Raw genomic sequence first — 14,034 nt, 5'->3', positions numbered from 1 at the left:
ACAGCATAGGTTTTTTTTAAAATTTAACCTATTTTCTCATCAATCTATTCAGAGATGTTATTATACACCACTAGAGCAGGTGGAACTTGAAGCCAGGCCTCCTGGTTCAGTAATAGGGACACTACACTGCACCACAAGAGCTCCCTAAAATTGAATTTCAAATTTCACTCTCTGCCAGATGCAATTCAAGCCCAGGTCCCTAGAACATTTCTGAAAATGTGTTGCTGGAAAAGCGCAGCAGGTCAGGCAGCATCCAAGGAACAGGAGAATCGACGTTTTGGGCATTCCTGAAGAAGGGCTTATGCCCGAAAAGTCGATTCTCCTGTTCCTTGGATGCTGCCTGACCTGCTGTGCTTTTCCAGCAACACATTTTCAGCTCTGATCTCCAGCATCTGCAGTCCTCACTTTTTCCCTAGAACATTTATCTGGGTCTCTGAATTATTTGGTAATAATACTCACAGACAAAGATGAAAGTGGTCCTAAGGGAAGAGTATTAAACTGGGCCAAAGCCAATTATATCAAAATTTGACAGGAGCCGGGAAATATAGATTGGGGGCAGCTATTTGAAGGGAAGAACACATTTGATATGTGGGAGGCTTTCATAGATAGGTTAAAGATAGTGCAGGCGGAAAGATAGGATTCGTGAACTGTAGATGATAAGAGAAATTGTACGACTGGCCAAGAGGAAAAGGGAAGCGTACATAAAGTCCAGGCGCTAAGAACAAAAGGGTCCTCGGAGCAATATCGGGAGAGTAGGACCAATCTGAAATGAGGAATCAAGCAAGCTAGAAGGGGTCATGAAATAACTTTAGTGAACAGAATTAAGGAGCATCCGAAATGCCTTTTATTCATATATAAGAAGCTAGAGGATAACAAGAGAAAGGGTTGGTTCCACTAAAGGATAAGGAAGGAAGGTTGTGTGTTGAACTTGAGAAAATGGATGAGATTCTCAATGATTACTTTGCATCAGCGTTCATTGAAGAGAGGGACATAATGAATGTGGAGATTAGAGATAGAAGTTTGTTTATTCTGGATCATGTTGACATAAGGGGGGAGGATGTGTTGGGTGGACAAAACCACAGGACCAAATGGGATCTATCCCAGGTTGCTGAGGAAGGCAAGAGAGGAAATAGCTGGGGCCCTGACATATCTTTGTGACATCCTTAAACACAGGTGAAGTGCCGGGGGACTGAAGAGTTGCGAATGTTGTCCATCTGTGAAAGAAGAGTAGTAGGGATATTCCAGGTAGCTACAGACTAGTGAGCCTGATGTCAAGTTGTAGGAAAGTTGTAGAGAAGGTACTGAGGCATAGAATCTATTTGGATTTAGAAGACAATGGACTTAGCAGTGATAGGCAACATGGTTTTGTGCGTGAGAGATCGTGCTTTACCAATTTAATAGAGTTCTTCGAGGAAGTGACCAAATTGATAGATGAAGGAATGGCTGTAGATGTCATATACACGGGCTTTGGTGAGGTGTTTGGTCAGGTTCCCCATGGTAAACTAATGAAGAAAGTGAAGTCACATGGGGTACAGGATGTTCTAGCTAGGTGGACAAAGAACTGGTTGAGCCACAGGAGACAGAGAGTAGTAGTTGAAGTGAGTTTCTCAAAATGGAGAAAGGTGACCAGTGGTGTTCCACAAGGATCAGTGCTGGGGCCACTGTTGTTTGTGATATATGTAAATGATCTGGAAGAGGGCATTGGTGATCTGATCAATAAGTTTGCAGATGATACGAAGATTGGTGCAGTTGCAGAAAGCATAAGGGACTGTCAAAGAATACAGGAGAATATTGATAGACTAGAGAGTTGGGCGGAGAAATGGCAGATGGAGTTGAATCCGGGCAAGTGTGAGGTGATACATTTTGGAATGTCTAATTCTAAGGTGAACTATACTGTAAACAGAAGAGCCTTGGGAAAAGTTGATGAGCAGAGAGATCTGGGAGTTCAGGTCCATTGTACCCTGAAGGTGGCTGCACATGTGGATAGAGTGGTCAAGAAGCCATATGCTTGCCTTTATCAGATGGGGTATTGAGTATAAAAGCTGGCAAGTCATGTTAAAATTGTACAAGACATTGGTTGAGCCACATTTAGAATATTGTGTACAGTTCTGGTCGCCACATTGCCAAAAGGATGTGGACACTTTGGAGAGAGTGCAGAGAAGATTTACAAGGATGTTGCCTGGTATGGAAGGTAAAAACAATGACTGCAGATGCTGGAAACCAGATTCTGGATTAGAGTGCTGGAAGAGCACAGCAGTTCAGGCAGCATCCGAGGAGCAGTAAAATCGACGTTTTGGGCAAAAGCCCTTCATCAGGAATACAGGCAGAGACCCTGAAGGGTGGAGAGATAAGTGAGAGGAGGGTGGGGTGGGGAGGTGCTAGCTATGAAGAGAGGTTGAGTAGGTTAGGAGAAAAAAGGAGATTGAAGAGAGACATGATTGAGGTCTGCAAAGTCATGAAGAATATAGACAGGGTGGAAAAAGATAAGATTTTTCCCAGGGTGAGGGATTCAATAACAAGAGGTCATGCATTCAAGGTGAGAGGAGAAACAGTTAAGGGGGATACACATGGAAAGTACTTTGCCCAGAGGGTGGTAGGTGCCTGGAATGTGTTGCCAGCAGAGGTAGTAGTGGCAGGCACAATAGATTTATTTAAGGTGCGTCTGGTCCGATGCATGAGTTGGTGGGAAGCAGAGGGATTCAGATGCTTAGGAATTGGGTGATGGGTTTAGACAGTGGATTTGGATTGGCATAGGCTTAGAGGGCTGAAGGGTCTTTTCCTGTGCTGTAAATTTTCTTTGTTCTTTGTAATAACACTAAGCCTTTGTCTCTGCACCAAACCAGATGCCTGCATTATGTAAGGGCACGACATGCTGATATTTTGTTATCAACATATCAGCTTTGAACTCATCATGAAACTGTGCTTCTTGCCCATTATTATGGAAGCTTTGAAAACCTTTGGCAAAAGAAGGAAAATGAAACTCTGCCCACTTTAATTTATAGACCAAAATATTCAAAGGAGGTTATCAAGTTGGCAAGAGCTGATGATAATGAAATTGATTTGAATTTTGTTGTGGGTGAGATGGTTGCAATAGATCCCCATTGTACCAGTTCCAAAATGTTGATATCCTGCTGGTTATTAGTTAGACTGGACCCTGAATGTCCAAAGATATTTAGCTTTATTTTTCTAAATGTTTGCCCCAGTCTTCACTAGAACGCATTCCTCCATGAACCCCATCACTGCAGAAACAAGTAGGTCAGAACATAGAAAATAAATATCTGACCTGTAGAAACCTTCAGAGAAGAAGAATAAATATGCATATATTACTGCTCCCACAGAAGGTTTCATAGAATCATGCAATACCAAAGGAGGCTCTTCAGCCCATTGAGTCTGTACTACCAACACTTGCCCCACTTTCCTGTGCTCGGCACGTAGCCTTGAATATTATGACATTGTCTGTGATTTAACTTCACAAAAAAAAGTCTTTCAATTTGATATCGAAATGATAATGAAGCCTGAAGTTGAACCAACAAGAGCCTTTATCAAGACACAGTTAAGATAATGAGGATTCAGCACACAGACATTATTTGCGATTGAGGATTTGTAACAATTCACATTGGCACACCATTCCACTAATAATATGTTTTATTATGAACAGTTTATATATAATTAGTTTTTTTTGGACAAACAAAACTAATTCTCACAAATTATACTTGACTGTGTCTTTGAGGGAAGCAGCAAGCTTCACAGCCTGATTAAGCAACTTCATTGCGGATACAGATAACTTTAATTATCGGCAATGATGTGGTAATCACATTAAAACTCAATGTGGCCAAAATAATGATAAGCATATAATCAAAGTGACAAAGGAATCAAAGGAAGAGGGTGAAAACTGAACTATGTATTTAATTAAACAAAATTCAAAGAAAATGACAGATGTTTTACTAAAAAGGTAAAATCAAATGCAGTAGTGATTGAGAGAGGTTTTGTGAAGAATTCCTGCTAGAAGAAAAGTGCCTGTGCTTAATTTTGAAACTTTAGCCTTTTAGTGACTTGAAACACATGTTCACTGCATAAAGAAACTTTCTCCTTCCTTTTTTTTTAGAATAAAATCATTTATTCATCCACGTCAGATGCTCTTCTAAGCATTGGTTGAGAGGAAGAATACTTTGGTGCTTTGAGAGATTTATTTAACACTGCAGTGGAATATCAGAATGGGTGTGTGAGCTGATGCCAAGCAGTTTGCAAAATTTGTGTTGCATAGTTTAGTCACAGTAGGTGTAGTGAATCAGCAGATTGTTACAAAACTGTGTCCGATTTAAAATGTGTCCAATTTCCTTCCTAAATATCATCAGTGAATACTAGTAGGTGCATGAGATAATTAGGTTTTGTTTCAGTACAAGATATTTTGCTTTCCTGCTGATGATCAGTTTCATTTCCTTTACCTGAAATTAATCCGAGACATTTTGATGAACTTAGATACACAAATTATTTATAAGGAAAGAGATCTATAAGACATATAAAATGATCACAACACCAGGTTATAGTCCAACAGGTTTAATTGGAAGCACTCTAGCTTTCGGAGCTCCGTTCCTTCATCAGGTGATTCATCAGGACAACCACCTGATGAAGGAGCAGCGCTCCAAGAGCTAGTGCTTCCAAATAAACCTGTTGGACTATAACCCCCTAGCGTTGTGTGATTTTTAACTTTGTACACCCCAGTCCAACACCGGCATCTCCAAATTACAAACTGATCAGTTTCATCAGATATAATAAAATCAGGGAACAATATTTACTGCAGCTTGATAGAAAGTCTGCAACAGGTGAATGAAGGAAGGCACCCCTTTTGAAGGTATGCTGGCTGTTTTAACACACACTGTGCTGTCCCAGACATTCTCCCACTGGATTTTCTGACATTGTACAAAAGACTTTTCTTGAAACTGAAGTCAATCTAACCCTTTATAATTTATTTAGTGGTGAAGTGATAATGTGTTTCTGAAGCATTGCTTTGTGGAGATATTAGATTATGTTTTAATAATGAGCTTATATTAAGCCACTGCCAGTCCTTAAACTCCTAAATGCCATTTTCATGAAATTGCATTTATTTTCATTAATATCTATCCATACAAAGAAGAAGACTTGCTATAAGCGTTAACTATAGCTCAGTAATATTCTCATATCTGAGTTGGGAGGTTGAAAGTTCAAATCCTATGCCAATGACTTGAGGACAATATTTAGGCTGAGGTTTCACTGTCATGCTGAGGGAGTGCTGCATTATTAGATGCATTGGCTTTCATATTGCAATATCAAACTACAGCCCTGTCTAGACTGTCAAGCATGTCAAATATCCCATAGGTGTATTATGCAGCAGGGCAAATTACATTTTCCAAAGTGTGCTAACCAATATTTATTACACATTCAATGGTAACAAAAGGAATTTTCTGCTCATTGTCATATTGTAGTTTGTGGAACATCACTGTGGACAAATTCGTTACTATGTTTTGCAATTACTCCAGTCACTAAACTTGAAAATTACTTCCTCGGTGATTTGCGACATTCTGAGGCTGTGAAAGGTGTGAAAAATGCAAGTTTTCTTTATGAATTGGAGATGCCGGTGTTGGACTGGGGTGTACAAAGTTAAAAATCACACAACACCAGGTTATAGTCCAACAGGTTTAATTGGAAGCACACTAGCTTTCGGAGCGATGCTCCTTAATCAGGTGATTGAAGGAGCGTCGCTCCGAAAGCTATTGTGCTTCCAATTAAACCTGTTGGACTATAACCTGGTGTTGTGTGATTTTTAAGTTTTCTTTAGTTTGCTTTTGGATATGGCGCTTTGCTCACTTTGGAAGCACCCAACCATTATCATCCTATGACAATCTTTAGGAAATCTCCAACCTTTTAGTAGCCACTTTTGGTGATAGCACTGATGTCTTAAGTTCTGGGTTCAATTCCCATTCCAGCATTTGACCAAACACACAAAAAAGATCAAGGCTGACACTCCAGTACTCCATTCACAGTCAGCACCACCTTTCTTTTTGGTGAGGCCTTGAGCTAAGTCCCTATATAACTGCTTAGGTGAATGCTTTAGATCCCGTGACACAGAAGATTTAGATTTAGAAGAAAATCTGTTCTAGAGAAGAGCAGGGAAGTTATCCCCGGTGTCATGAGCAATGTTTATCCCTCAATCAATATCAGAATAGATTATCTGGTCATTATCACATTGCTGTTAGCTGTGTGTAAAATTAGCCACTGTGTTTGCTTCATTAAAACAGTAACAAGACTTCAAAGACTGTGGTGGCTAGAAAACGCTCTGAGAGATGTTCGTGATTGTGAAAAGAAAAGTATAAATTCAAGCTTTCCAACAATTTAAGGTGTTCTTAGAGTAATATAATTTAAACACCCTGAGCTGGCACACTCAGTACTAGCTCCAAGAATGATTTGTCATATTACAGTGAGATGCCAATGGTATATCACTTTATTGGGAACAACTGTTCAATTTGGAATGATCACATTAATGAATAGCAATGAATCAGTTGTTCAAAAATGTGCTGCCTTAGTATTATCAGTGTTTTATATTTGATCTAGATTGTAATCTAGTTATGATTTAATAATAGAATGAAAACATCCCAGTTTATGGAATTTCAGTTTTCAAACTGTGAACACAAATAATGGAACAATATATTTCTGCTTTAACTTCCAAATGTATTATATATTTTATAGGAATAATCTCAGAATACATTGTTCCAAATATCTATTACAGGGTAATAGATGATCTCCAGTAAATTATAATGTTGTAATTCTGTGCATTACATCTGTTGATCTGAATGTGAGTGAAGTCTGAGCAGGTTATTTACATCTGTAAGATATGAGATTGTTTTTATTAGTGTAAATTCAGCAATCGTCCAATTCGAAAGTAAATATTTGCTTTACAGAAAGTTGTAAGATTTAATGTTGATTATTTTAAAACAGTCATGTATATATTGAAGGAAGCATATCATTTCAGGATAAAGGAAAAATTGAGAAAATTAATAGTGGGCTTCCGCTAGCTTTTACTGATAAGTTGAAAGTGCAGTGCAGAGGGGAACAGTGAGGGTGAGGAATTTTATTTCTGCTTTTGTTCACTGATGGTACCAAGTTCAGCAAAGTCACTTCTATGCATATGCTGAAAGCAAAAGTGACAGACGTCCCAGCCTCAACCAACACTGATTGAAGTGTAATCAGCAGAAGGCTGAGGCTGTCCCCTCTAAGATTCAGCATCAATTTTTGTCCTCCATGTAAGAAACAGATATAAATGTATTAATCAAGATTCATCTATATTCCTTTATTATTTTCCTGTTTTTCTATCTGTCCAAAGAAATCTTGAATATTAACATAGTGTGGAAATTTCCTCTTTTTGAGATGGTGAAAGAGATTGTGAGAAGTGGAAATAATCACCAACTCCATCATTACCTGTCTTGCTTGTGGATGAGGAAGGTTTGCTGACTCGGTTCCCAGGGCAACCTGACTGGCAGGTTGGGATGTTTTCATTCTATTGTTAAATCATAACTGGATTATGATCTAGATCAAATATAAAACACTGATAATACAGAGGCAGCACATTTTTGAACAACTGATTCATTGCTATTCATTAATGTGACCATTCCAAATTGAACAGTTGTTCCCAATAAAGTGATATACCATTGGCATCTCACTGTAATACCACAAATCATTCTTGGAGCGAGCACTGAGTGTGCCAAGTGAGTTGATCCTGGAGAAATACATGCCATTTCCACGCCCCCCCATCAATTATACTCTGTGCAAAAAGGTCCATTGGGCACTTTCATGACTCATCAGTGTACAAGGCTCTCATGTGATCACTTATTGCTACCGAAGGGGCTCAACTCACCAACTCTATCATTACCTGTCTTGCTTGTGGATGAGGAAGGTTTGCTGACTGGGTTCCCAGTGCAACCTAACTGGCAGGTTGAAGTGGGGATCTTCCATTGCTCCAACATGAGGGCAATCAACAGCATGGATGAGGAAGGTGCAAAAGGATGGACTCTGAGAGCCTCTTCACTCTCTTGCCTCTGACCCGCCTTTCCCCCATGACCCCAGCCTTGTGACAATATAAACAACACTTATCTTCTCACCACTGAATTGCCTGACAAGTAGACCTTGACCGATAGCCTATATGACCCAGACACTGCCAGCATCTGGTATCAATGTTGAGGCCTGCGACAGGCTGAGAAACTCTGTTACTTGCCAATCAGCTTTTAATAAATGATTGGTGAATGATAGATTGTGTTTTCTCAGTGAGGGGATGGAGTCTTAGTCAACACCTAATATGCGGCCCTGCATCACTTAGTCATAAAAATGTTTGCTTCATTAAAACATTAACAATACTTCAAAAGTGCTGTGGTGGCTAGAAAATACTCTGAAAGATGTTCGGTGATTGTGAAAAGCAAAGTATAAATTCAAGCTTTCCAACAATTTAAGGTGATCTTAGAGCAATATAATTTAAACACCCTGAGCTGGCACACTCAGTGCTGGTGAAAGAATGATTTGTGGTATTACAGTAAATGCCAATGGATTAGATTAGATTATTTACAGTTGGAAACAGGCCCTTCGGCCCAGCAAGCCCACACCAACCCGCAACCCACCCAGACCCATTCCCCTACATTTATCCCTTCACCTAACACTACGGACAATTTAGCATGGCCAATTCACCTAAACTGCACATTTTTGGTCTGTGGGAGGAAACTGGAGCACCCGGAGGAAACCCACGCAGACACAGGGAGAACATGCAAACTCCACACAATCAGTCGCCTGAGGCGGGAATTGAACCCAGGTCTCTGGTGCTGTGAGGCAGCAGTGCTAACCACTGTGCCACCGTGCCGCCCACGAATGGTCGTTAATACTCAATTGGGAACAACTGTTCAATTTGGAATGAACACCTTAATGAATAATGTAAAAAGGGAAAATCACAACCAGAATTTTTACTTAAAGCACTGAGCCTGAGTGTGAATCCCACACTTTACAGCTCCTCCTAAACTTTTCTCTCAAAACTTGTGGTTAATTTTGTTACTCTTAGCTCAACCCAGAAACAGCTTGCTTTTCCATTAATTTATGGTATTAAATCATTATCAATTCTATCCATATTGTTTGGATTACTTGGATTGAAAACAGTCCTACATTTCCAAGTATTTCTTCAAATTTGTATTGCAGGTTTGTGAGTTAGATCTGTACTTTCCTCTTCTCTAAAGTCTCAATATTATTCTCAGTGCAAAGCACAAAAATGGAGAGAGAGAGAGAAAGAGAGAGAGAGATGGTGGTATCTGGGTTATATAACTGGTCATGTAATTATTATTGAGCTAAGGGCAATTAGCCGGATATTCTGATTATCATCGGAACAGATTTGACTGATAGTAATCCTCATTAAAATTACCCACTTGACTATTGGCATTTCTTTTTTAGGCAAGATCCTGAGTCTGGCCCGACCCAAATGCATTTATTGGAGGAAAATAGGGAGAAGTCCCCTCATCATAGGAGTGGCATTGCACTTCATTCTAAAAGGTCTTCCCTTTACTCTAAGGCTATGCACTTGGGTCCTGGTCTCTCCTACATCTTTCCAATGTCAGATGAGGTAACAAAGACTAGATGATGGTACCTATTTATGTGGAGCACGGAAGATGATCCCTATCTCTCTCTGCTGTGCATCCCACTACACCTGGGCTGCAACTTACGTTCAAATTAGCAGAGTCTGGTGGCATCGAATGCACTGTCCTCTTCTCTACCACACTGTCCACCAAGACCTCCAGCTGTTTTTGTTAAAACACACAAAATTTAGTGCCTTATGACAGGAGCGAAGGTTTTAAAGGTAGTATCTGAGGAAAGGTCAGTGTGTAAGTGAAGAGAGTAAGGTGGCAGGTAGGTGGAGAAAGGTGTTGTGTGTCATATCAGTGAGATGTGTAGAGCATCAGGCAGATGATGAGGAAGGTGGATGAAGTAACAGGCTGTCAGCTGTTGCGGGTACCAAGTAAATGAATGAGTCCTTAGGGTAGGTCCAGCCATAGGATGGATTCAGCTGCTGAAAGGTCAACTGGGATGTGGGTGTGGAGTGCCAGTTCCAACAGGATCGGGCTGGGCCAAGGGCTTTGAGGAAAAGGGCGGTTGGAGGTTGGATCCAACATAGCAAGCGTCCATGGAGATGTGAAGGGACGATGAGCCTTTAGAACTGAGATGAGGAGGAATGTCGTCAGCCAGAGAGGTGATAAACTGCCATAGAGGGCTGTGGAGGCCAAGTCATCGAGGGTATTTAAGAAAGAGATAGATATGTTCTTGATTAGTAAGGGAATCAAGATTATGGGGAAACGACAGGGAGAATAGAGTTGAAAAACATATCGGCCATAATCAAATGGTGGAGCAGACGGCATGGACTGAATGCCCTAATTCTGCTCCTCATATCTTAAGGCCTTATGGCTTTGTAAACAACTCAGCAAGCTGCAACAAAATCAAAAGCCACCAACTACTCAAGGGCAATAGGGATGGATAATAAATGTTGGCCTAGCCAGTATTGCCAATAATCAATACTGAAAAGTTCTTACACTGAATACCTAAGATTTTGTAATAGACTCATTGTGGATACCACTGCTTTTAAGTTCCTGACTTTTTGTGACAAAATCTTGAACTGTTACTTTTAGAAAAGCTGTATCTACACGTACAACAGTCAAGTTTTTAAGACTAAGGACACTACTTTTGCATTTTCAATTAAAGTCTTCTGTTGAGTGAAACTCAAGTTCGTCATTGGTCAAAATGATGCTTCACATGGAATCTTCAACTCTACCCCTCATTAATTATGAAACCGGACTCACGGGGACCTTCCTTCGGGAATCATGAGGCAGGAGAGGGAGGAGGTGCTTGCCACTGCCAGGACCTTTTGTTCTTCACACCACTGACCACCATAACTTAAACCTCCCAGTGCTGCAGGCAGCGACAGAACACATGGTCTAGAGGGTTACAAATCTTGCTTCCCTCTTCACAGACAGTGACCTGGAGGTCTTGGTGGACAGAGTGGTAGAGAAGACGGCAATGCACTCGATGCTACCAGACTGCTAATTTGGACATACGTTGCAGTCCAGGTCGGTGCTGCATCCTAGGTGAAGTGGATGCATAGCAGCACAGAAAGAAAGCTTATCATCTTCTGTGCTCCACAAAGATAGGTACCATCATCTAGTCTTTGTTACCTCATCTGATGTTGGGAAGATGTTTCCATCGATAGGAGAGACCGGACCCAAGGGCATAGCCTTAGAGTAAAGGTAAGACTGTTTAGAACGGAGATAAGGACAAACCTCTTCAGCCAGAGAGTGGTGAATCTGAAACATTTGATACAGGGCCACTGAGTACTCTAAATCTGTATCTCAGCAAGGCTCATGCGCTATAATCCCAATTCCTGTATATATCATATCCTCTGAAGCTCTTACTTCCCTCAATCTTCTAAACTACTGACCCTACCTGCCCTCTGCTCTTTATATCCACCCTCAGTGGGACTCCACAACACCTCACTTACACCTGCATCACCACTGCCCACTCCATCATACCCACTTCCTCCATTACAAAGCAAAGAACTGCAGATGCTAGAAATCTGATACAAAAACGGAAATTATTGGAGGAACTCAACAGGTCTGGCAGTGTCAGTGTGGAGAATTAAGTTTTTTGAGTCCAATGAATAAGAGTAACTGGACTCAAAATATTAATTGTGTTCTCTCCACAAATGCTGCCAGACTTGCCGAGTTTCTCCAGCAATTCCTATTTCTGTACTCAATCACTCCCTTTATTTCATTGCAATAAAGATTAACCATATCTAGGCTCAGGGACCAAGAACAGCAGGACGTAGGCTCTTCCTCACTTAAGAGGAAAATATTGGTGATCAAATTGGAGAACAGAATGATTGCTCATGTGAACACAGGAAAACCTTAATTGCCAAACCAGTACAGTTAGACAATCCTTTATCCGAAATCCAGAAATCCGAAAAGCTCCAACGTTCAAAAGTTTTTTTTTGTGAAGATTTTTTCTCATTAACAAGGTTGTGTGGCATGCAAACAGTTAACCCAAGTCGACACCCATTCAATACATGTCACTCAGATGCAATGTGCTTTTTAAAAATGTCATCATCAAACTGTCACTTATTCTGGAATTTGAAAAATTCTGAATTCTGAAAAACAGTTGGTGCGAGCATTTCGGATAAGGGATTGTGCACCTATAGTTTCATTCTGCTGTGTGGATCTCCCATTATCAACAGGGTGAATATATTCTTAATCTATGCTAGCATTTATGTTTAAATGGCTAATTTCCTGTCTTTGTTAGTGACACCCAGTGAAACTCTGCTAAGAAGATGCTAGTGCCAGGGATACTTTAAGTGCTTTGTAAGTGAGAGGCCTGAATTAACGATGATGATTCCATCCATGTCTTCAGGGAAAGGTTTGTTCTATGTATCAGCTTTTCAAGGGAGTGTGCTACCATTCTCGGCTTGGGGATATGCAATGGGCAGGTAACATGTCCACTCTCCTTCCTGGCTCATTGGTCTGCTGAGATAATGCACAAAGTGCGACCTCTCACTGGCACTACATTGTTCTCAAGGTTATTCAAGCATTTCACACCAATTTAGCAATGTATGCACAATTGGAACTTTGAATGGATGAATCAAAAGGAGATTAATTTGAATTAAATCGGATGGATAATGAGACACAGATTCAGTAACACAAAAGATCAGGGACCGCAAGTAGGGTGCACATATCCTTCAAATTAAGCAGAAACTGCTTGGCAGGGTACCAATAGGATGTTAAATAATGTCCAAACCCAGCTCATTCACCTTGGAAGTGGGTTTCAACATTGTTATTTTTGGTCTCAAAAATAGAATTGCAGAAACAGCTGCTCTGTGAAAGAGTCACTCGACCTGAAACATTAACTCTGATTCCTCTCCACAGATGCTGCCAGACCTGCTGAGCTAATCCAGCAATTTCTGTTTCTGTCTTTGATTTAGAGCATCCACAGTCTGGTCTGAAGTCTGGTCTGTTTGTATATAATGTTGCATTTTTGCATCATGCTCTTTGGTGAACCTTCCAGGTCAATGTCCCAGGTGTGTGCAATATCTATAGTCTGGAGGCATGCCCAGCAATATAGGAAGAATGTTGATGATCTTCTATGTTCCACAACTTAAGTGCTACCATCTGCTGTCTCACATTCATGTTTTAACTACATTTCTGCACCCCCACTTCCCATAAGACCATAAGACCATAAGGTATAGGAGCAGAAAATAGGCCATTCAACCCATCCAGTCTGCTCCACCATTCAATCATGGCTGATAAATTTCTCAATCCCATTCTCTCACTTTCTCCTCATAACCCTTGATCCCTTTGATACTCAAGAGCCTATCTCAGTCTTAAATATACGCTATGATCTGGCCTCCACAGCCTTCTGTGGCAATGAATTCCATAGATTCACCACTCTCTAGCTGATGAAGTTTCTCGCTATCTCTGGTTTAAAAGGTCTTCCCTTTATTTACTCTAATGCAATGCCCTGGGTTCCTGGTCTCTCATACCAGTGGAAACATCTTCCCAACATGTACTCTGTCCAGGTTATTCAGTATTCTGTAACTTTCCATTAGATTACCCCCTCATCCTTCTAAACTTCGTCTAGTATAAAACCAGATTCCTCAAAGTTTCCTCATATTGCTTACAAATAATATACATAGCCTACCATTCTTACTATTATTTGCAGCAGCTTCCAGTACTCATTCTCACTGAGTCTAATCCTCCAGGTTACGAACACCGTATGTCCTCTGCACTGCCTATTCACTCACTCAGGACACCTTCCCATCTTTGCTCCACTCTACCAGCACCAGCAGTTGTGCTAGACACTTTGATCTTACTCAATACCTCCTTCCGTGAGAAAATAGCTCACAATAGGACAGGAGGAGCAAAACTGGGCAGGGGGACACCCTACATTCATCACCTGATATCCTTTGGGAAGAGAACTCTTGCTAGAGAACTCTAG

Source organism: Chiloscyllium plagiosum, unplaced genomic scaffold (genome assembly GCF_037043375.1).
Source record: "Chiloscyllium plagiosum isolate Xiang-an unplaced genomic scaffold, Cpla_swu_hap1 HiC_scaffold_30, whole genome shotgun sequence".
Lineage (NCBI taxonomy): Eukaryota > Metazoa > Chordata > Chondrichthyes > Orectolobiformes > Hemiscylliidae > Chiloscyllium > Chiloscyllium plagiosum.
The sequence above is the reverse complement of the archived record's forward strand: the minus strand, read 5'-3'. Positions refer to the sequence as shown.